The 21,875-nt window shown below is 43.2% G+C and overlaps 1 protein-coding gene across 3 annotated transcripts in view; it reads left to right on the top strand.

Moving 5' to 3' along the window:
• Positions 1-3,113: 3,113 nt before the first annotated feature.
• PLPPR1 (phospholipid phosphatase related 1) overlaps positions 3,114-21,875 on the top strand; it is a 119,098-nt gene continuing 100,336 nt past the window's right edge. For all 3 annotated transcript variants that reach the window (XM_054652694.2, XM_077171229.1, XM_077171230.1), the window contains exon 1: positions 3,114-3,400. The gene's annotated coding sequence lies outside the window, so the exon portion shown is untranslated. The remainder of the gene's footprint in view (positions 3,401-21,875) is intronic.

The raw sequence follows: 21,875 nt of genomic DNA, 5'->3' as shown, positions 1-21,875 counted from the left end.
AGCTGCAGTCTGGTCTGTGCATATGTATGTTATTGTTTTCTTGCTGTGTGCGTCAAGAAGTGTGGGCTTGAATCAGGTGTGGCTGTTCTGTGAAACAGTGAAACACTTATAAGGTGATCTGGACTCAAAAAGCTATGCAAAAAAGCCTATACTTTTGCAACTGAAAAGAACATCAGGGCAAATTTATGGACAGGTAGTAACAGTGAGGCCTTAGGTTGAATTCTTAAGCACTAAAGTCTGATGTCACTTCATCAGAAAGTTTGTATGTGCCGTGGAAAAAAGTCAGATGGGGACACAGAGACAGGCTTGTCAATTAGAGAAATAAAGAAAAAAGTGCTGATCCTTTCTGCTTTTTGAGGAAATTGTCTCACAAAATTAGCAGCAAGCAAATGCAGGCTATATATAGCAAACACTTATGCTGTCACTACAAGCATCCTACTACAATACTTGATGGAGTAATGCATGATATGGTAACACGGATTGTCCTGGATTTCTGGATTGCATCTACCCAAACACTCAGGCAAGCAAACAGCATTCAGCATGTTCTGCAACTGGCTTCAGTGGAATGACTCTAACGAGATTCAGAATGTGAGATGTCTTACTGGAACATCTAATGGAAAAAAGATACCCAACTACTACCAGAAGTTAAAAAAAAAAAGCTAAAAAGCAGCCCTGTGAGTCTGTGTGGCAAGTACATATCTGTGATGAATGTTGCTGCACTTATTCTTCCACAAAGATTTACAGAGTGCTGAATTGTTGCAATCCAGTCTTCAAATTCCAACGAGGATAAAGGAGATGACAAATACCTATGCCTCCTACTGAATTATCATTGATCGAAAGCTAAGATTTGTTGCTTTTAGCAGCAAAATATGAATCCTTCTCCTGCAGTACTCATTCCTGCCTCTTTTCTGCTTGCTGCAGAGAGCTGCACGTTGCCCACAGGATTTCACTACAAACGTGGGCGTGAATTCTCCCAGCAAGTTGGGCAACACACTTTGGGTACCAGCTACACTCTGATTCAAAACATAAATGTGTAGTGATCTCTAAGAAGGAGAATAATATCTATTTAAACTTCCAGGTTAGGCATGCTTTTTCTGGGAAATAAATGCATGCTTCAATCTGATAAACTGGGCATCTCTAAAAATCCCACTCCAGGTGTGTGGTGCTAAAACAAGATAGTTTGATTGTTCTGGAGGTAACACATATTGATGAGAGACTGCATTACCTTGTTTGCTCTGGGGAGGGGTCATGTCTCCTGAGACAGATGATGCAGTTCCTCATATTTACTATTTAGCAAGTGCTGCTGGTAAAAGATTATTTGTGTTTACACTTCTCAGTTTGTTTTCTTTTTTGTTTGCTTGTTTTGTTCTCAAATGTTCCTCCTATTAATACATCTTCTGGAGCTGCCTGGCCTACTTTAGGCTAAAAATAGCCCTTGTTGCTACTGCTGTAGCTCCACAAAAGCCACACAACAACCACACTAGGAAAGAAAACCTTGTGCCCAGCTGAGCTTCCCTGAAATGACAAGTGGGTTTGAAATTCATATGACCAAAAAGCAGGAGGAAAACAAATTATGCCTTCCTGCTCTGCTTATACTAGGCTTGGTGATGGTGTAAAGAGGGGAAAGAGCAGAAAAGTGTGAGTGCTTTGCTTTCTCTCTGCCTACTCTACATCCACCAAGGACAGGAGGTGCCTCTTTTGGAGAGAAACAATGGAAGAAACAATGAAACTGCAGGGATGGAAAGCTGCAAAAAAAGACATTCTCATGTTAAGTTTCCACGCAATCATTCCTGAAGTTAATACAATTTGATTTATCTCTTGGGTAAATATCAGTCTTTGGGTATGGCCAGACCAAAGCTACTGATGCTGTTGCACTGCTTAAATGAACAGACACCTCTCATCCTTCAGTGGGCTGTGCCTGTGCTCCTGGTGTCTTACAAAGGAAAAGGTCTTTGGATATGCAAACGTTTTCCTCTGCATTGCAGCAGACAAAACTTAACACTTCTCAAACCTTCCGTGCGTAACTCTGCACTACTCCTCTGGCTGCACTCCATGGGGCCCATGGGCCTCACTGGTCAGACACAGTCTGGCAACCTCATAAGGTAAACATGGCACAGGGCACTCTGTCCATGAAATGGTGGGGTAATAAACACCCAAAAACGCTTCTGCAAGGTATCTTGGCAACTGAGGAATTAAATTCCATTGATCCACAGATAAAAATTATGTTGGCATGATTTACTCTAGCTTGTGGGTGCTATTTTTTTTTTTCAATTTTACACTTAAGGCATATTGACAAGAACATGCCACACACTTGTGGGAAGCCAGGAGTCTGTGCTCATTTGCAGGAGAGTAACTCCTGGGTTACTTTTTCTTTGCCTTGCCAACTAGGAATTTAGCTGGAATGTAGTTGGGGTGGCACCATTCTCAGTTATAGAAACACATCTGTGAGTTGGAGGCAAATCCGAGAAAGCACAAGCTCCTCTCCTTGTGTTCTGAGTGCCTAAGGGAGTTTGTTGAGGACAAGGTCCTGTTGGATACCATGAGTTCAGTATCCTGGTAGCTCCCAGGTGGACAGGGCCATGGATAGCTTTAGGGTTCAGGACAACACCACCGTGCAGCAGCCTTGAAGTCCTGCCCGGTGCCCTGCGTGGGGCATGGGAAGGTGCACGCCAGCACTGCCAACGCCTGGACCAGGACCTGCATCCCACTCCACTGTCACCCCTCTGCTCCAGGCTGCAGGGCTCCTCCAACCCAGGGTATCCCGGGATTCTGGAGCACCAACACGGCTGCGGGTCACCCAGACCGCATCCCTCTGCCCCCGATGCGGTCCTGCTGCCGTGATGCCGGCGAAGTCCCTGGGGCATCGTGCTCCCCGCGGCGGGACCGGGGCAGGGGCAAAAGGGACAGAGAGATGTCCGGCTGCCCCTGGCGTCCGCCGGGGGAGGGCACGGAGGGCACGGAGCGATGTTCCCGCACGCCGGACCCTGCTCCAGCCCAGAGGGAGGGGACAGCCCCGGGGAAGGGGCCGAGCTGGGGAATCACGGCGGCTCTGGGGGTCCCGCTCCCCCTCCCCTCCCTTCCGCCCGCCCCTCCTGGCCGGCCCCTGTCCCCTCCCTCCGCCCCGCCGCCGGGCGGGGGCTGGAGCCGGGTCCGGTGCCCGGGAAAGCAGAGGAGGAGCCGCGGAGGGAGGGAGCGGAGCCTGTTCTCCTGCGGGCAGCATTGCGGGCAATCCAGGCGGGAAGGGGACGAGCAGGACGAGGAAGCAGGCGGCGCAGGGAGGGAGTCCCGGAGCCGGCCCTCCCCGCCGCGGCGGAGGGCGGACCACGATGCCCGCCCGGCGAGCGCTGCCCGCCCGCCCTCCCGGAGACCGCCGCCCGTAGCGGAGCCGCCGCGCCGCGGGGTGAGCGGGGGATGCCCCTGCTGGAACCGGGACCGGCGGGGGCTGCGGGGGACGAGGCGAGGCGAGGCGGCGGCTTCCCCGCGCCGTGCTGCAGAGCGGGCCGGGATGCGGGATGCGGGATGCGGGATGCGATGGGTCGGTGTCGGGGATGGAGGGAGCGGCGCGGGGGCATCGCCGCTTTTCCCGTGACAGGTGCTGGGTGGCCCCTCCCCGTCCTTTCCCTCGGGATTCCTCCCGGGAACACCCCCGAGAAGCCCTCCCGGGTAAGGGTTCCGCCGCCGGGGCCGTGCGGGTGGGCTGCGGTTCGGGAGGAGGTTGCGGCGGCGGCAGCAGGGCGTGATGGACGCGCCGCATGCGGGGAGAGATGCTTTGGAGCAGAGATGCTGAAATGTCACCGTGTGCGATGTCCCTGTCAGGTCTGGATGCTTTGAGAGACCCCTGACAGTCGGTGTTTTTGCATCTCAGCAAAACCTCCGTGGTAGGGAGAGGAGGGAAATGCAGGCGTTTTGATCAGCTGTCAATGACAGCTTGCAGGTAGAGAGATGAGATTTCCCAGCTCTAAGGTTGTGCAGTAGTTCTCTGGCTCCTTGTGGGTGAGTACTTGAGAAATAAACGTGTCAGAGTAACAGCGCTCGTCCTGCATGCGGTGTGGTCTTTTGTGGGGCTTGAAGGCACCCGGGACAGAGCAGGGACCCCAGCAGAAATCCCCCCTACTGAAAACGAGGTGGGTATGGTGAGAAAAAACAGAGATCAAGGCTCTGTGCACAGATTTCTGCCTGTTCCTACTTGGGCACAAGACGGAGCATTTTTTAAAACCTCTCGTTCTTGTACAATGGGGGTTTTGTGCTTGCTTTGGGAAGGAAGATTTCCATAGGAGTTGCTGCAGAAGGGGTTACCTCTGGGGCTGAGGCTGCTGAGTGTGATTCCCCTCAGCCTTCACATTTCAGGATCCTGTTTAATCTGAGCACATTGCTGTGGACCTCCCTCTCTTTTAAATCATCTCTGTCTCTCTCAGGTCTGAGTTTTAGGTTGGCTGTTTCTAAAAATAAAGACTGGTAAGACCTTAGGGGAAATCCTTTATGCATTTGTCTACAGGTAACTGAATATACTGTACAGGATGAGAATCTGCTTCCAAGGCTTGACACAGGGGAGGAAAAAGGACAAAATTTACATCAATTGAGGAACTGTCAAGCACTGGGAGCTATGACAACAGCTCCTTACTACCTTCCCATATTTATTTGTATTCCTTCCTTTCATTGTTGGCTCTCACGTGGCATATTTCAATGTTGGCTTTTGCCCATTCTGGGTGGAAAACCAGTGATGCTGAAAAAGATAACTAAACCAACATTATGAGCAAGGATGATATCAAGTGGCATTTTTCCTTTGATATGGTGGATGTGAACTTGTTTCATATGTACATTATGCATATGTAGAATTACTACAAAATCTGATGAGAACCATGCTGGCTGTTGGTGTTTATTAGGCTATTTCAACACTCAATAAAGATAATATATTTTTTTCTGATTAATGAAATACCAGAGGAGAGAAGGAACTTGTGGAGAGCCATATCCTTAATTTCTCAGTCATGTAGTCACATCTGCTCAGTCGCAGAACCTTTTGCTTGGTCTGTAATTGGAGACATTTTGTCTGGGTTGAGGGAGTTCAGTAGCTGAAGAAGGAGACTTTTGAATTTTCAGTTGATTTTTTATCTATTACTCTACCTCAATTTTCTTTCACAGCTTTGGTTGTCTTTTTTTTTTCTTTGCTCACTCTTCCCTGCCTCTTTGTTCAATGGTAGGAGTCTACCTACTTGTACTTTGTGTGCTTTTAAAATTGGCAGACATATCTATAATTATTACTTCCATCAGATAGTATGTTGAACTGATTAGCCTACTTTCTTGTGCTCTAGTTTTTCTTCTTAATACTTTCTGCAGCCACAAAAATATTGCAGTTGTGTGGATAATACAACAGCATGGAGGACATGTGTTTTCCTAATTGTGTTCATGAGGAGCTAATGTGAGTATCACTTTGGGATTTTATTATGGAATTGTCACTTATTGTGGCACTAGACCCTGAAGATATGCAAACTTCTCTAATGGAAAACAGCTACATATCATCAGTGATTAAAAGAAACATTTATTTTATCCACTAATGCTGTCCCATGTGTACTGGATGAAGTTATGGTGAAAGAAACTTTTTCAGTTGGTGACTCTTCAAGAGTAAGATCTGCCTTCAAGATTATTTTCCCCCATCTTTGTTTCCTCACAATAAAGGCAGAACAAAGATAAATTCTGTAGTGCTGATGCCAGAAGACAGATGTGCCTGTCTTTTCACTCTATCCTGGTTTGTGCCCAGCAAGCCTGTGATACATGGTCAGTTCTCCACTAGTTTTCACACAAGGGTGCTGAAATCAGCTGTGCCACCTTGCTCTGAGTATCTGAAACCAGAATGCTTATTTCTGAGGAAGTCGGTAAGTGAGGACACCCCAGATTATGACTTCTTTTGAAATCTTTGCTGTGTTTTACACCTCATTGCTTCCCAGGTGAGGTTCTCATGTGAGTTAAACCAGTTCAGTTCTGTTCAGTGTTTGGCAGCTGGGAGGTGAGCTCTCCAGAGCCTGCTGCATGGTGGCTCTGCCTGGGTGTAAGTGATGCTCTGTGCTTTCACAGACCCTGCAGAAATGCCACACTCTTCAGATAGCCCAGCCTGATGTTGCTTTGAATTCTTCAGACTTAGCCCTGTACCATCACAGGCCATTTTTAAATGGTTTGGTTTGGTTTGGGTTTGTTTTGTTTTTTTTTTTTTGTTTAGTTTTTAATCTTACCACTGAAAAGACTGGGTGCTAACATCAATTTGGAAACACAGTTGTTTTCTGAAGAACACCTAAAGCTCTTGGAGTTTTTATAGATAGATGTTTGGGTGGAGCATAAACACAGAAATAATGACCAGCATCTTTATTGCCATTAGTGTGCAAAGTTGGTGCTGCAGCTCGTTCACATATTCTCTCTTCCCTATTAAGGTGTTGTTTGCTAGGTTTGCATATCCAGAGTGAAACTTGCTTTTCAGTGGTGCTTTTCAGAAATGCTTGCTTGGCAGCAGCTGAGAGACCCATTGTGAGGGGCATTGTTGTTCACGATGCATGTCCTGATTTTGAAAATCTCATGCTTTTGTAAAAATTGTGCTACCATCAACGTCTATTGGGTGGACATGGGGCTGAAAAGGAGAGGCTACAGAATCTGACTTCTACTATCTACTCTGTGTAATTGTTATCTGGGTTGTTAGACATGGGGTCAGCATTCATCTGTTTTCTCCCTTTTTGCAGAACTGCTTTATTGGTATCCCGTACCTGTCAAAACAGAGCTGAATAGCTGTCCCATGTTGTAAACAATGAGATGTCTTTACAAAAGCATTGTACTGACAGGATAGGGGGGAATGGCTTCAAACTGAAACAGGGTAGGTTTAATTAGATTTTAGAAGAAAAAACCTTTACTCTGAGGGTGGGGAGGCACTGGAACAGGATGCCCAGAGTTGTGGATGCCTCATACCTGGAAGTGTTCAAGGCCACTGAGCAATCTGGTCTAATGGAAGGCGTCCCTTCTCAGGGCAGAAGGGTTGCAAGTAGATGGTGTTTAAAGGTCCCTTTAAACCCTATGATTCTATGAATCACATGTAACAGTGATGGGGCAATTCCACACAGTCCTAGGGAATGGAGGGTAGTAGCATCATTCCTGTAGTTGACTTGTTGCACTACTTTTTTCCCTAATAAGCAAGTGGATCAACGTCTGTCCAACCTCTTGAAGTACAAGATAACTTTCCTTACCCAAGTGGGTTTTCTATATTTTATTTCAAAAGGGTGGAGCTTCATTAGTGCAGGGTTCAGGACATCCCACAAGAGCATGTGGAATGTGTTGTGGAGCTGCCATACTTTCTGGTTATAGTGAAGTTGTATGGGATTGATCAAGGACATAATTAATCAAAAGGGAGTGGCCACAGGTAGAGGAGTGGGGACAGAATGGGCTCATATGTATAAGACAGTGTTTTGATCCATTTTCCTGAAGGATTTGGGCTGTATTATTCTTGTGTCTTAACCAAAACAAGAATTATCTTTGAGAGATCCATGTGCAAAAACATGCTGATCATTGATTTAACATCTCCTCTAGGGATCTGAGGACCAGCATAAACTGTAAAGTCATGCCACTCATTGCCAAATAACAGAAGTGTGTCTGCTAGATAGAGGTTTAAAGTTAGCTTGTCTTCCTTTGCTGTTGAATTAGGGTTTATGCTTTTCTTGTTTTGAGCATGTCAGTGTTGTTAATGACCATACACTGTGCCACACTGCCACATATCCTCTACTCCTTTAAGCCATTTGTTTAAATAGCCTTGACAATACACGCCTTCTTTGACTTCATTTTCTTTTTGCTGTGCTCTAGCAAGTGGAAGGCTGATCCTTTGCTCAGAAAAGATATCCAACGGAGAAGCAACATTTATCATTAATGGCTCGTGCTGTTGAGGGCAAAGAGGTTTTACAGAAATCATGGCAAATGCCTGTGAGACACCAACTCTCTTAATAACTCTAAGTCCACTGTTAAAATCTCAGAAGGTGGAACTGATTTTGAAATTGAACTCTGTACAATTGCAAAATCTAGCTTCATTCCTGTCTGAGGACAGATGATCTATAAGTCTCCACAAACTTGTCTGAATCTCATGCCTGGCTGGCCCTGGCAGAGTCTCATGGGAGTGGACCTGAATGCCTCTTGGAGGTTGTCAAAGCTAACATGTTTCTACAGAGGCTGAGGGTTGGACCCTCTTAGAAGAGCTGCTCTTTTGAGTAACTCAAACAGGAGCATGAGATTGCAGTGTGAAATTTCCACAGATGTTTGTTCTGCTGCTTTTTGCTGCTTAACTGAGGCTCTAGTTAATTCAGAATCCTGCTTCACCATCCATCAGTTAAATTCTATCAGAAGGAGAGCAGGAGAAAAATAAAATCCAACTTCAATGGAAATACACACACTGCAAGAGGCATTTTTACCACATTTGTATTCTGCTCTGTGCTTCTGTCACCCACGCTTGTAAAATACTCAGTGACAACAAAATGAAGTACATTTAATTTCCAGAAATACAATAATTTATTGTATTTAGTGAGTAATTGCTGGTAGCTCTTCTATGGTAACTTGTTTTTCTGCTTGTTCCAGATTTTGTTACATTCCTTGTGCATGGAGGGAGACATTTGGTAACATATGAACTGAAGAGAAACTAACCTATTTGTTCTTAATTAACTGAGATGTTTTGCAAGAAACTTGAAAAATATAACTTTGTATAATGCAGCTGGGATTTTTGGGGCATCCCAGGAGAATAAGTTATGGGAGAAAGGCAAAGTATTGGAAAAATGAAGAGTAGTTGTAAAAGGATGCCTTTTCTCCTCTAGAACACCTAAATCACTCTCTTTTGTGCTCAAAGCTTGCTTGTAATACTGATGAAATACACTCATTAACCTGTCAGAGGAACACTGTTGTGATGGCAATGCTGTATTTGGATAAATGAAGCCAGAAGAACAATTTAGAGTTCCCTCAGTTTGCACAGTCTTGTGAAGGAGTCTTGCCTCTCACAAACCTGCTGCACAAGCTCATGGTCTCCTGTGCTAGGAGCTCTCCTACCCCGTGATGTGCCACGGTCAGCAGGCAGACCTGAGCACAAGCAGGGCAAGAGCAGGACAGCCTACAGAACACAGGGCTGTGGGGTAACAGCCCTGCAGACGGCCCCCAAATGCCATTTGTGCCCAAGTGTCCCCAAATGTCTTTCGTTTCTTTGTAAGGACCATGCTCACGGATTACTCTGAGCACAACAGTGCTTTTGAACGAGACACCTGAGGATGTGTCTGCTATTCACTGTGCTGGGAATGCTGTTGATCAGCTGGGAAAACACATGTGTTGGACAGGAGAGTGTGCACATCGCTTTGGTGTGACTTAGGGAGATGTCAAGTGGCTCAAACCTTTGCTACCTGTGGTTGTAATGCATCTTGGTGAAAAAGGGAACAGATTTTGAAGAACTGGGTGTGAAAAATTATTTGTTACTGGACCATTGTAGCAACTGGAGTATTCAGGGATTTGAATTGCTGGTAGAATGGGCTCCACCTTAAAAAATACATGGTGATAGTGGGTATGTTTCTTAAAAGCAGGACCAGGTCAGGCAGAAGAAACAAGTCTCCAGCATTATACTTGGAACACTGGCCTGAGTCAAGGGAATTTCAGTTCTCCACAGTGCAAATGTAAGCCACAAACTGATGAAGGTTTCACATCCTTGCATCACTCACACAAACTGTTCTCAGTTATCCTGAGAATACAGTGAGTGCTATTTCAAAAGACATGAGAAGATATAACACAATTTGCCAGTCTTGAAAGCCATCACAAGCAGGTAGTGTCTTTCAGCAGATCAAATACCAGAAAAATAAAGTGCCATTCAAGAAACACCCAGCTTCCACCCAGCTACCCTACAATTTGCTGGCTGCACAGGCAATGTACTCTGAGTGCAGAGATAGAATCATAAAGCCACTGAGGCTGGGAAAGGCCTGTAAGATCATCCATTCCAGCCATCAAGGGACGTCCTGGCTTCATGGCTGCAGGTTGGTTTTCTGTGCTGATGAGCATCAGACAGAGGGCAGCCCTTTGGCACAGCCTGTGGTTTTGGGAAAACTAGAGGTGGGTCACGGGTTGCGGCCACCACGTTGCTCCTGTAAGGCTGCCAAAAGCACACGAGACAAATCATTCGTACATAATCCTTTCAGGCACTGCTGCAGCAGCGAGGGGAGAGAGGCCATTGCTTGTGTGGGGCTGTCACACACGGTACATCTGCTGCTGCCCTGGTGCACGCCCCACTGCGTGCAGCCAGTGACCCAAACACCACAGAAACAGCTCAGAAACGTGCAGGTACCTGAGGTTATATAAGGACAGCAGCACCTGTGAAAGGAAAACAAGTGAGGGGTTCGGTGATACTCAGCTTGAGCTCTGTAGAGGAGCTGTGACAGCGATGCTGAGGTGGCTCGAGGCCACGTTAATCTGCCCTGCTGCCCATCCCAGGGGAGGTGTAATCCCCATCCACATCCCCATTCTCATCCTCATCCACATCCACATCCTCATCCGCCTGGACAGCCACAGGCTCAGCTCTTGGGGCTGGGGGAGCTCCTGGGCACCGCTTGTGTCCACTGACAGAGCACGCAAGGCACTTGCAGAATATTACTAATTCACAGGTGTTCAGGGAGAAACGCTGTGCCTGGGCTGCAGGAGGTGACCTTTAAAGAGGAGCTGTTCGAGGACTTGTGTGGTTTGCATGAGTGAGGAGGAAATTTTGACTGGAAATGGTTAGTCTATGGCTTTGTTTCTCTTATTCAGGCAGTTTCCATAGCAAAATAAAATTCTGCAACATACAGATTTCTGCCAGAAACTACTCAGATTTGAAAAGTTTTGGCCCAAAATATTAAGCATTTTCTTTTTTTTTTTTTTTGTACAGCTGTTTTTTGAAATCTTGTTTTATGTTTACTTAAAATTGCAAACATAAACTTATATATCACTTTGAATAACATTATTGGGGTGATGGTTGTTTATTTTCTTTGTTTATTTCTGGTTGAGAGTGCAAGGGTTTATCTGTTTTTCTGTATGGTGTTAGTGGCATGAATTTCACAGAGAAGATTCTCCTTTTGACTTTGGAATCTAGAGAAGGGATGTGGAGCTTGAAGTAGGAAATCAAATTAAGGATCAATTAATCAAATCTAGTGAAGGACCCCTATGTCTGCTAATTCTCTTTGTGTGTATATCTGTGTTCCTTATTTGGATTTTTAGAGAGAATTTCATGAGTCTGTGGTTCAGTGATGGAAATAACTAGGAGCTGGGAAGAAAATTATTTTCTGTTGACCAAAGCCATAATCTGTTTTTCTTGCTAACAGCAGAAAAATAGGGTGTCATTTCAGATATACTGAAATATTTTATTTGCTTTGTATCACTGTTTTATCTCTTCATGGTTTGAAGTTTCTTTGAGTAATTTCATTTACCCAGAATTCAATTTTGAAACTACCTGCTATATTTGACCAAAATTGTGTTCCCCAGCCCCTCTGCTGCTCTTTCCTTTGGCTTCAGCAGCCCCCTTAAGAGAACAGAAAGCACAGCTAGGGTTCCACAGAGCAGCAGTGGTGTGAACTGGGTGCATTGCTTTTATTCAGTATTACCTGAGGTCCCTCAGGAAGTGACTCACTTATGCCTACAGAAAAAGGACCACCAAAGGCAGATTTTCCTGCCACTTTTAACTGTTCTTGAAATAGAGGATTGAGACACTCTATTTTTTTATAAAACTCATAACAATCTTGTTGCCTAAACATAATATCAGACCTCACTTCTAATTTCCATAGGAGTAATTAATAAGTTATTTACATGAAGAAATATTATTGTCAGTCTGAAGAAAGAGCAACAGAAAGAGACCCTGACTGGAATGGCAAAAAAAAAAAAAAAAAGCATAAATAACATCAATCTCATTGTTGTCCTGCTGTTTATGTTCTCTAAATAATACTATTTGGGTCAAGGAAATGGTATAGAAACTTGCTGACATTTTTTTATTACCAATGGCTCTTCATCTCCTGGCATGGCAGTCTTTATTTTCCAGTACATAATGACCTGCAATTAATCTGCAGTCATTTATCCAATCAAATGCTCATGTCTTTGGAATCAACACCAGTGGGGTGCTCAAAGGAAAAACAAATCTCTTATGACATCAATTAATCCATTTCAAGAAGGAGTTCATTCTATAATGTCTTGCAGCCCAGCAGCCCTATAAGCATTCTTTCAGTGTTCAAAGATAATTTAATTATCAGATAACTGATGTTTGAAAAGAATTACTATCCATAGTTTTAATTAAGAGTTGACATAAACTGTATTCCATCCTGAGTTAGACAAAGTTAAATTAGGGGTGGATGTTAGTACATCCCTGGTGATCTGGAGATAGGCCAAAAGTTGGAATATGTTGTTCATCACATGACTGAGATCTGTATTAGTCAGGTCCAGGATGACATCAACACCCTCATGGTCATTACACCCTGCTGAACTGTGAGGGCTTTGGAATGTTGGCTTTGGAATGATTTCGAATGTTGGCTTTGGAATGGTTTTGTTGCTGGTTGCCACACTCCTGGCAGCAGCTGAATGTCCACAATGTCCATGCCCTCCTAGGACAGCAGCTCCTGCCTCAGCTCAGCTGCCTGGTGCAGCATTGCAAAGGGAGAGTGGCATCCAAAGGGGAGAATATTCTGCTTTCCTCAGGGCAATGTGGCAGTGGGGATGTTGATGATACTCATACAGGGACTGACTTTTTCATTGTAGACTTCAGCATTAGCAGCAAGGAAAATTCTGACAAAATTTGCATTTTTCTTCCATAAGCATTTTTAAAAATTCATTTCTGATACTAGAAATAGCTACTTGACTAGTGTTTTAGGACAGACTGTTTTTTGGGTTTCTTTCTTTAAGACTCCATTTTTATCACATATCATCTTGGCTAACATACAACCTTGTCTTCTTCAGTCATTTCTTATTGGGAAACTAACATCTTCATAACACTTTCTTAATTTTGCCATCCTTTTATAATGGTAAGGCTTCATTTATCTTAAGAGGAATCACTCCCTTGGCTTCATTTATACACTGGAGACAATATCTGCTGCTGTCAGAGACTCAGACTGATGGATGTATCTCACAGTCATGAAAGATGACTTAATCTGGTCCAAAGTTATTCATGGGGTTCTTGGCTGAATAACTCAATGACATGGATTCACAGATCTAAAATGCACTCACTCACCTGAGAGCAGATGTTTGGTTGCATTATTCCTCTTGTGGGGAAGGAAAACTGGCTTCTAAGTGCGAGCAATGTGAGTTCCAAAGACAGGAGTACCTTAAAGAACTGTAATTTTCAAAAGAATAGAATGATTTGTTGAGTAAGAGGCTACTCATTTTTCTTTTGATATGTGTTTTCTGGTTTCAAAATTCCTGCTGAGGTCATGCTGATTCCTGGTTCCAAGATGTTTGCCCTGGTATAGAGGGCTAGCAAAACAGCTGTTCAGCTTTAAATCCCATTACACAGGTCTCATATTAAATTTTACAATGGAGGACAAACTTGATGTTTGCAATGATGTGAGGTGGAATGATTTTTAAAAAATATTACTGTATTGCGGAACAACAAAAAGCAATAATTTTAAAATTGCCAGTCCTCTTCCTTGTTATTCACATTAGGGATGGATAGCCAATGCAAAATTCTGAGTGTTATTGCTTGTAGAATTCCATTTAGCTTGATGATCTTCAGCAGAAGCCAGTCAGTGATGCAGGTAATTTAAAAAAATAAATTTAAAGGGGAAAGTTATTTATTTACTCTATTATAAAGCGTTCAACAAGGGAAAATAGAAATCAGGAATAAAATCTACACTGTTTTGTGAGAAGAGGTGAATGAGTCAGTTAATCAGGACAGAAGGAGCACAGTGAGAGCACTTTTTCAGTTAAAGCTCATCACAGGACAGAAGAGCACACTGAGATTTGTGCCTCCTGTGCCCCAGTGAAATGGTAGTACCAATGCCTGTGTGGGTTTGGATTGGCATTGAATGGCTTCACAAGCACAGAGAGATGAGGGAGATCAGGATATCCAAGTCCTCCCACACTTCAGGCTAGCATGGGTTTTTTATGTGGTATTTTGTCCCTTGTCATCTCCTCTGTCATCTTGTAATAGAAAAAAAAGCATTTTTCTCTCCTCTGTCCACACCCTTTGCCCTCAAGGCAGATGTGTGAGGTGTGCACTTCAGGACTCAAGCCAGTCACGTCCATTTCCTTCATCCTCCTAAACAGCATTTCATGTACCAGAACTTCCAGGTTTTTTCTGCTTTAAATGAATACTTCAATGTGGCTATCCGAGTTGTGCAGCTCTTTTGGGGTTTGTTTCCTTGCAGATACTCAGTGGCAAAGCGTCCAACAGCCTGGCTGCCAAGCATCAAGTCCTTTTCAGGTTTGTTCCCAGCTTGGCTACCAGAAGAGTCTGGTCTTCTCTGACCATGCAGCTTGGATATTCAGCCTTCCAGCCTTGGCCTTCCTTAGTACACTGGTCTTCTCAGTCCTAGTTTACCTTTGTCTCTTACCGTTTTGGTTTCATCTACCTGTGATGGTGACAGAAGAGGGAAGCTGAAACTTCCTCCATCACTGCATCATGTGAGAAAAGTGAACTGAGATTACTGGGAAATATTAGTTAAGGCGTTCTTGGTAGCAATAGCACCTTTTGAGGTTTTTTTAAGCCTTAAGGGCTCAATGAGAGACTCAAAGTTTTGTTCAAGCCATCAATGACTCAAGACTTTGGTAGTTTTTAAAAATTATTTTGCTTTTAAGCCTTTAAACAGCTCTTCTGCTAGAAGGTTTTGTTGATCAGTTGTTAAGCACAGTGGGTAATGGAAGTATTTCAGTGAGTGACAGGTGGAAATAGGTAACTAATTTTCAGGACTTCTCTCTCCCTCTGCATTAGTGTAGCAGAAGCAGTTCCTGCCCTGTTTTATCAGTTTGCTGTAAACAATGGGTGAACATTTGAGCAGTGACAGCTTGCAAACAGCTGCTCAGGTGCTGGGAGGATGTAGCTCTTAGGCTGAAAGTTGTGCAAAACTCTGCATTTAATGTACGCATGCCGTATCCATGTTTGATGAGTATGAGTTACCTCAGAGCTGGGATTTCAGTGGGAGGGAGAAAGCAAATAATGGTGTAAAGTGGAGGTAGAGAAGGAAAGGAATGGAATGGTGTTAAAGGTAGTGGTTTTGTGAGCATCAGTTGTTTTGACAATGACAGAACATTACAGGAATGTGAGGTGGTCTCTCTTTAAACCTTCCAGGCTGAGCAGAAGATGGGGTCCCCCCCAAATGTTCCTGGGGTGCATGAGCATAGATAAAGTCAATTACGATTATGTTTCGAGTTTTGCATCTAGGGAAATACTGATATTTCCAGTACTCATTACAAAGGATGTCCTTCACCAGTGACCAGAGCAATTGCTAGCCCCATTAAGGCTGCATGTGAAAAGTGCTTTCCTATTTCAGACAAAACATCTCAGAAAATGGAAAAACCAAATGTTTACTGACTCACTCGTTCTTATGTGTTGTAGCCCTACTATATTTGCTCAGAAGGATAATTTGACAATTTGAAAAGCTGGTTGCAATAAAACTGTTTGCCGAAACGGAAAGCATCAAATCAAAAAGCTTTTCCAGGGTGGACCAAGCTCAAACAATTTAGCCACTCATGCATATGTTAACACAGAATGTCATATCTCTAAACCAGTCCTATACTGCAGAGCTGTTATATCAGGAATATGGTCATGCAGCTCCTTTATTGTGTGCCTACAGCACTTACAGCTCTGCTCTGCCACTGCACTCAGAACATGCTCTTGGTTTGACCTCCCATGCAAACAGGCAGGGAGTTTCCTTTGTTGATGTTCTAAACACAGCAATGCATGTCTTGTCTCAGGAACATCCTCTAAAAAGGTAACTGAGCTTTAAAAGTATGCTCCAGAGAAGGACACATTTCTTTTCCTCTCTCTTCCTGTCTGGGCATGCCGCTCATGGCACTGATCTGCTGACAGTGCCCTGGTTCCTTGCAGGCACTGGAAGGTTTATAGCAGAAGATGGCTCATGTCTCATGTGAAGGGTGAAATATAACCCTATGCACATAGCCTAAGTTTTATGTACTGCATGGCATTAGGTGGATTAAGTGGGATGAAATTAGGCCAAATAGAAAAGTAATTGTGTTTTCCTCTGATTTCTGGTTTGCTCAGGTTAAGCTGTGATTAATGCAGGCACTCAAACTCTTTCTAGTGGTTGTGTTACTTTAAAAAAGCTAATTTTTTCAGAAATCTTCAATATGATGAAAACGCTTGCAGCTCCCATCTTGGACATTGTTACAGACCTGAAAATGAAACAGGAACAAAACATGGCAAATAAAGTCTGTGTGTGTCCACTTTTCATGTTACATTGTAGACCTTTTGACATCAACTCTTCAGATGTGGAGAAGCTTTGCTGCAAGAGACTTTCACATCACCTTTCCACTTACTCTTGCTATGTTTTTTTCATAGAATTGATTAAATCTTTGGTCTCTTGAACTTAGTGGCAAAGCTTACTGATTCAGGGGGTCCAGGGTTTGACCCTATTTACAAGTGCTCCCCTCCCCTCAAACATAAAATCATAGATCATTAAGGCTGAAAAAAGCCTCTAGAGTCAACCAATCCAACCTTTGATTGAACACTAGCATGTCTACCACTAAACCATGTTCTAAGCACCACATCTCCCTTTTTTTTGAATGCCTCCAGGGACAGTGATCCCACCACTTCCCTGCTCAGCCTGTTCCAGTGCTTGACCAATGAAGAAAATTTTCCTACTATCTAATCTAAATCTCCCCTGGAACAACTTAAGTTTTATCTTACTTAACATGAAAAAGGCTAATGCCTAAAATAAATAATTAAACAAATGGACTATCTTGCCTTGATTTCAAATGTTTTCCAGGGAGCATTTTCACAGTACAGTTCATTTAGAAGCACATATGCTGTGCATGCTGACAAACAGTGAACACCAATTTATCAAGGCATTTCTCCTCCAGCCAGATATGTTGGCTGTTTTTGAGTCAGCCCTCGGTGTAGGCTCACCTCTTTTTTTGCTGTCACCTTCCACTCTGCTTTGCTACTGTTGTCTCCTGTCCTCACAGTCTTACTGAAAGACAATCAACTCAAATTAGCTTCTCTGCACAAAAAAAAAAAAAAAAAAAAAAAAAAAAAAAAAAAAAAAAAAAAAAAGACCTGCAGCTTTCTGGAACGTGTGGCATCACACTGAAGAGCTGCTAACCCCAAGTGACTTCTTCAGGAAGTTTCACTTCTTGGTGATTTGGCCAGAAAGCAAGTGCTGGGGATATAATTCGGTTGACAGAAGTAGAAAGGGTGGGTACTGGGATGCATTTAGGTCAGGAGTCTGCCTGTCAGGGGATTAGGGAGAGGCTGTAGGTAAGTTTATTATCCTGCAGTTTGCTGCCACCCGCCGAGCACCTGGAGGCTGCTGCTGTCAGGTGGGATATTGAGTGTGATCCGTGACTGCTCTGATGCTTTTATCCCAGTCCCAGTGCCAGTGGTTGGAAGCTCAGTTTATCTGCTGCTGAGGAGGCACAGATCAGGTGTCTGAGCTGCTTATATTTGCGGTGACTGCCTGCTTCATAAGCATCGCCCTGAGCAGGGTACCTGAGAAAATCAATCCTAATGTTGTCTTTTCAGAGCTTGAAGAAGCTCAAGGTGGGTTCTGCGGGAGATAGGTGTTGTCTAGATGTGGATGTGAAAGGAGAAACTGGATAAAAGAATTACAGTGGGAATGCAACAGAGAAGTTTGTCTGAGGAAGGGTGTTTTTATCATGGCTTAGACCATAGTACAGGCAGCTGTATTCCTCAAGGGCTCAGATAATATGAGGAAAATTAGCCTAGAAACAAAGAGCACTTAAAAACTTTAGTCTCACTTTGATACCCACTTATTATTATTGCAGTATAGCTGAGTTTGGTAATGAAATATGCCAATTATAGAAGTTTTCTTTCTCAAAACTGTAGGGGAAATATATTTTTGAGGTCAACTGCCTTGTCTTTTTTTTTTTAATTAGAAGCTTTAGTCCTTTTTAGAATGTTTTTGAAAATATGTTTTGAGGAAAGAACAATTATCATGGTCAAAATGAAAAATATTTTAAAAAAGCCAGCTTTATTATTCTTCTAATGCATGTGCATTTAAACCCAGCACATGAAACTGAAAGGCAGTTCCCCTCTGTGCATGATGAAATGGAAGAATTTGAAAATTTAGAAGAAAAATTGTTACCATGAGAAAGTATATGAAATTAGTTCATGTGCCATACAGTCTTTTCTTGTAGATTTTGTTTAACATGGAGGTGTGTTCCTAAGTAGCAGGTTTCCTTTTCACCAAAAGGCTGTTAATAATTGACATGAGCTCTCTTCATATGAGCTCAGACTTCAAGTGGAATATTAACCAGTGTCGCTTAAATTGGATCTCCTCTCGAGGGCCTGAAGTCTTTAGGTAAAATGTGGGAGAATATCTTGGCGCTCCAGTGTTTTTTATCATCTCTGCTATTCCCTGTGAGGATGTGTTTTCCTTTTTTGATGGAAAATCTGCTCTCTGACCTGTGTGCAGCTGCCTCACCAGGACCAGCTGTGAGTGCTGCTCTCTGCTGCCAGTCCAGATCTCCCTTCTACACCCTCAGCTGCACACAAGCCCAGCTGGAAATGCCAGGCCAGGCTCTGCTGGCACTTCCATCTCTGTCATCTCTGTGAAAGTATGTGAACTTAGCCCCGTGAGTTCTCTGATGGATTCCACTTGCCTGTGCCAAGGGATTCTTTTTGTCTCTGCTACAAACTCACCCTTGAAACCTCTCTCTGCTCTTACCTTCTACCCTCTGACTTAGACTCTCTCTGGAAAAGCATCAAAGCTAACCTCTTGTCCCTCTCACTTCACAGTGTACATTTATTTGCATTGGCCTTCTTTTGCAGTGATACCAAAGCTAACATCTACATCACATCTCACTTGTGCTGTGAGACATTTCCATTTCACCACAGTCAAAGTGGAGTGGTCTGCAGGAGTCAGGCAAAGCAATGTCTGAGTGCCCTTTTCTTCCCTAAATGCAAAAGAGGGAATACTGCACCAGTGGTGATGTGTAGCTACCTCTCTGTGATGAGTAGCAGTTCTTCACCCTTGTCACCCCTAAAAATGTTTCATAGGAAATACTCCCACAGCCACCCAGAAGCTTAGAGGTGAAATTAGTTTTAGAAATGCAATCTTTCAAAGCAATCAGGTTTCTCAGTGAGGATTTTAATTAATTTCAGTGAGCTTGATTAATCTTAACACACAGTAAAGACACAGACTAATATATAGGAGTGGATTTTACTGTAAGCCCCTTCTTCTTCTTGGTATTACTGTGCTCTGGTCCTCTGTGACCACTGATCCAAAGTATCTTGAGAGAAAAAGCCTCCTGTTTCACCTCAGCCTTGCCACCCTCATAGTCAAGAATGTCTTCTCAATATCTAAACCTGTCCTCTTGCAGTTCAAAGCCATTGTCCCTTCTCCTGTCACTCCATGCCCTTCTCAGAAGTCCCTCTCCAGCTCTCTTCTAGCCCCTTTCAGTACAAGAAGGTTCTCTGATGTTCTAATCTTCTTTTGCCCAGGCTGAACAATCCCAATTCTCTCAGTCTTCCCTTCTTTTCTGGCCAACTTTCCAGTTTGAGACTGATGGCACCACAAGATGTTAGAGACCAACATTGCCTTATAATGCAGCTTACCTTGGATGGTATCAAACCTTTGAAGTTTAATCTATTTTGCTTGATTAACTTTAAAATATGTATTTTGTCATTTCTGGCAAGCTTTGTGATTGGCATTGCTTTACAAGCCTACAAGTAAAAAAAAAGAGGTGGTTTGCTGCATCCTGGAAAAAAAATCATTGAAAGATGTAGCTAATTTTGTACTTTGGCAAGGACTGACATTTTTCATTTAATAGGTAGAGGCCCAAAGCTCTGGCTTCATTGAAGCCCTGCCAGTTTAACTGGAATAGAGTAGAGCCTAGGGAATACAAGAGCTGTACCTGACCATAACAAGAACAATAATTTCAGTTTGGTAATATTTTGGTAAGATGGAGTGAGAGGGTTTTCAAGGAAGGCTTATAGTGTAGGGTACATTAATTATTACCCTGTTATTTTTCTTGTCAGTTCCCAAGAAATGTCAGCTTGATTTAACAATTTTTTAGAAATATTTTATTTCTTGAACAAGGTTGTTAATTTGGCTTATTATTTTGGAAGTTTCTGCGTTGGCTGAGCAAGCCAGAGATACACAGTGTGATACTCATAAGTGAGTATGTTTATAATGAGCATTGTTTAGAAGTGTGCTTGTCAGAAATCCAGTGTTTTTTTTAAAGATGCTGTTCCATGTTCAGCTATTTTCTAGAGCCCACAGAGTGAAAGGAGTGGTTTACAGCAGAAGCATGGTTTATTGCTGGTTGGCATCTTTTAGAGACAGTTGGCAAGAGGTGAAAGAAAATCTTGATGTGGAATATGGGCATTAACATCAGATGAAGTCTTCTGCTGTACAAGAAGATAAACCAGAAAAAACAAATGGAGAGGGAAGCAAGGGCTTTATCCAGTCAGATTTAGGGTGATTGAGATTACGCCACTGATTCACACAGGGCACTGGATGATAAGATGCTGTTTGGGACCTGATATTTGATGCACTGGCTGCTACACGTGTGTGGATGCCAAAGAGTGGTGCTATGATCTCTGGCTCTCCTCAGTTTCAATACAGATTCCATTTGTGAGGTTCAATACCTGTTCTGCTGTCCTCTTTATTGATCTACCATCCCTTAGACTCCTCAGATGCTCTCAGCTGCTTTATTCTCTGGCCCAGCTGTTTAGTCTCACTTCCAGAGCTCTGCTACTGCAACTTACTTTACACTGAGAGGATTGAAGTGGCTTCCTTTTCCCACTAGGGCAGGATTTAATCTCAGATACACGTTCTGGATTATGTTTATTACAAAATATCTTACATTTTTACAGTTCATAGCATGTTATCTTAATTTCTTGATGTTTAGCACAGGTGAACTCCTGTTGGCTTCCATACATACACTCTGAGTCCTGACTGTATGGATTTATGAAAACCAAATATAAAAATATAATCAAGCAGCCATTTTACCTGCTGTTACTTCCTGTGACTTCCAGTATTTTTTTATCTATCTAAAACCTTACCTAAGAAAGTCTAAGACTATATTGCAAGAAAATTGAGGCATGTAAAAAGAGGAGGCTAAAAGCTCTGGTGACTCACATAGTGTAGAAGTATCCTCAGCTGTGTTTCTTGTTCAACAAAGATCTCTTGTTGTGTCAACAAAGTTGACACAAAGTTGTGTCAACAAAGATCTCTTTTACTGTACAGAGCCCAGTTAAGTAGCCAAATGCTTCTTGTAGTGCTTCCCTGTCCTCTCACTCATGCTTCACTAGGTTGAGGAGAAAGGATATCCCAGGCAATGGTGAGCTTTGTGTCTGGGGGGAGAAGAATAGAAATGGTGATGCAAATAATGCCCATCAACTTCCAGAGCACAGGCTCAGCTGTAACTCAGCCTCTGACCTTTTTAAATTGGGGGTGTCCAAGTCCCTCACAGGCTTAGACCTCTGAGAAATGGTACCTTCTATCACTTCTTAGTTTGCAAGCAGTTGTGAGTACACACAGAATGGAGTAAGTCTTCAGGACAACGAGGAAGATTCAGTTATTGTTTTTATCTGAGTAGACTTCTTAGCTGCCAGATTTTGCAGTTGTAGCCACTGCATTTTGCACTGGGAGCTGAAAGAGTTAGAACAGCTGTTTTTGTTTTTTTTTCCTCAGCTGCTTTTCCTTTGGCTTTTGCTTATTTCATATTCCATAAATGTT

This window comes from Agelaius phoeniceus, chromosome Z (genome assembly GCF_051311805.1).
Source record: "Agelaius phoeniceus isolate bAgePho1 chromosome Z, bAgePho1.hap1, whole genome shotgun sequence".
Taxonomy (NCBI): domain Eukaryota; kingdom Metazoa; phylum Chordata; class Aves; order Passeriformes; family Icteridae; genus Agelaius; species Agelaius phoeniceus.
This window is presented reverse-complemented; position numbering and strand designations above follow the sequence as displayed.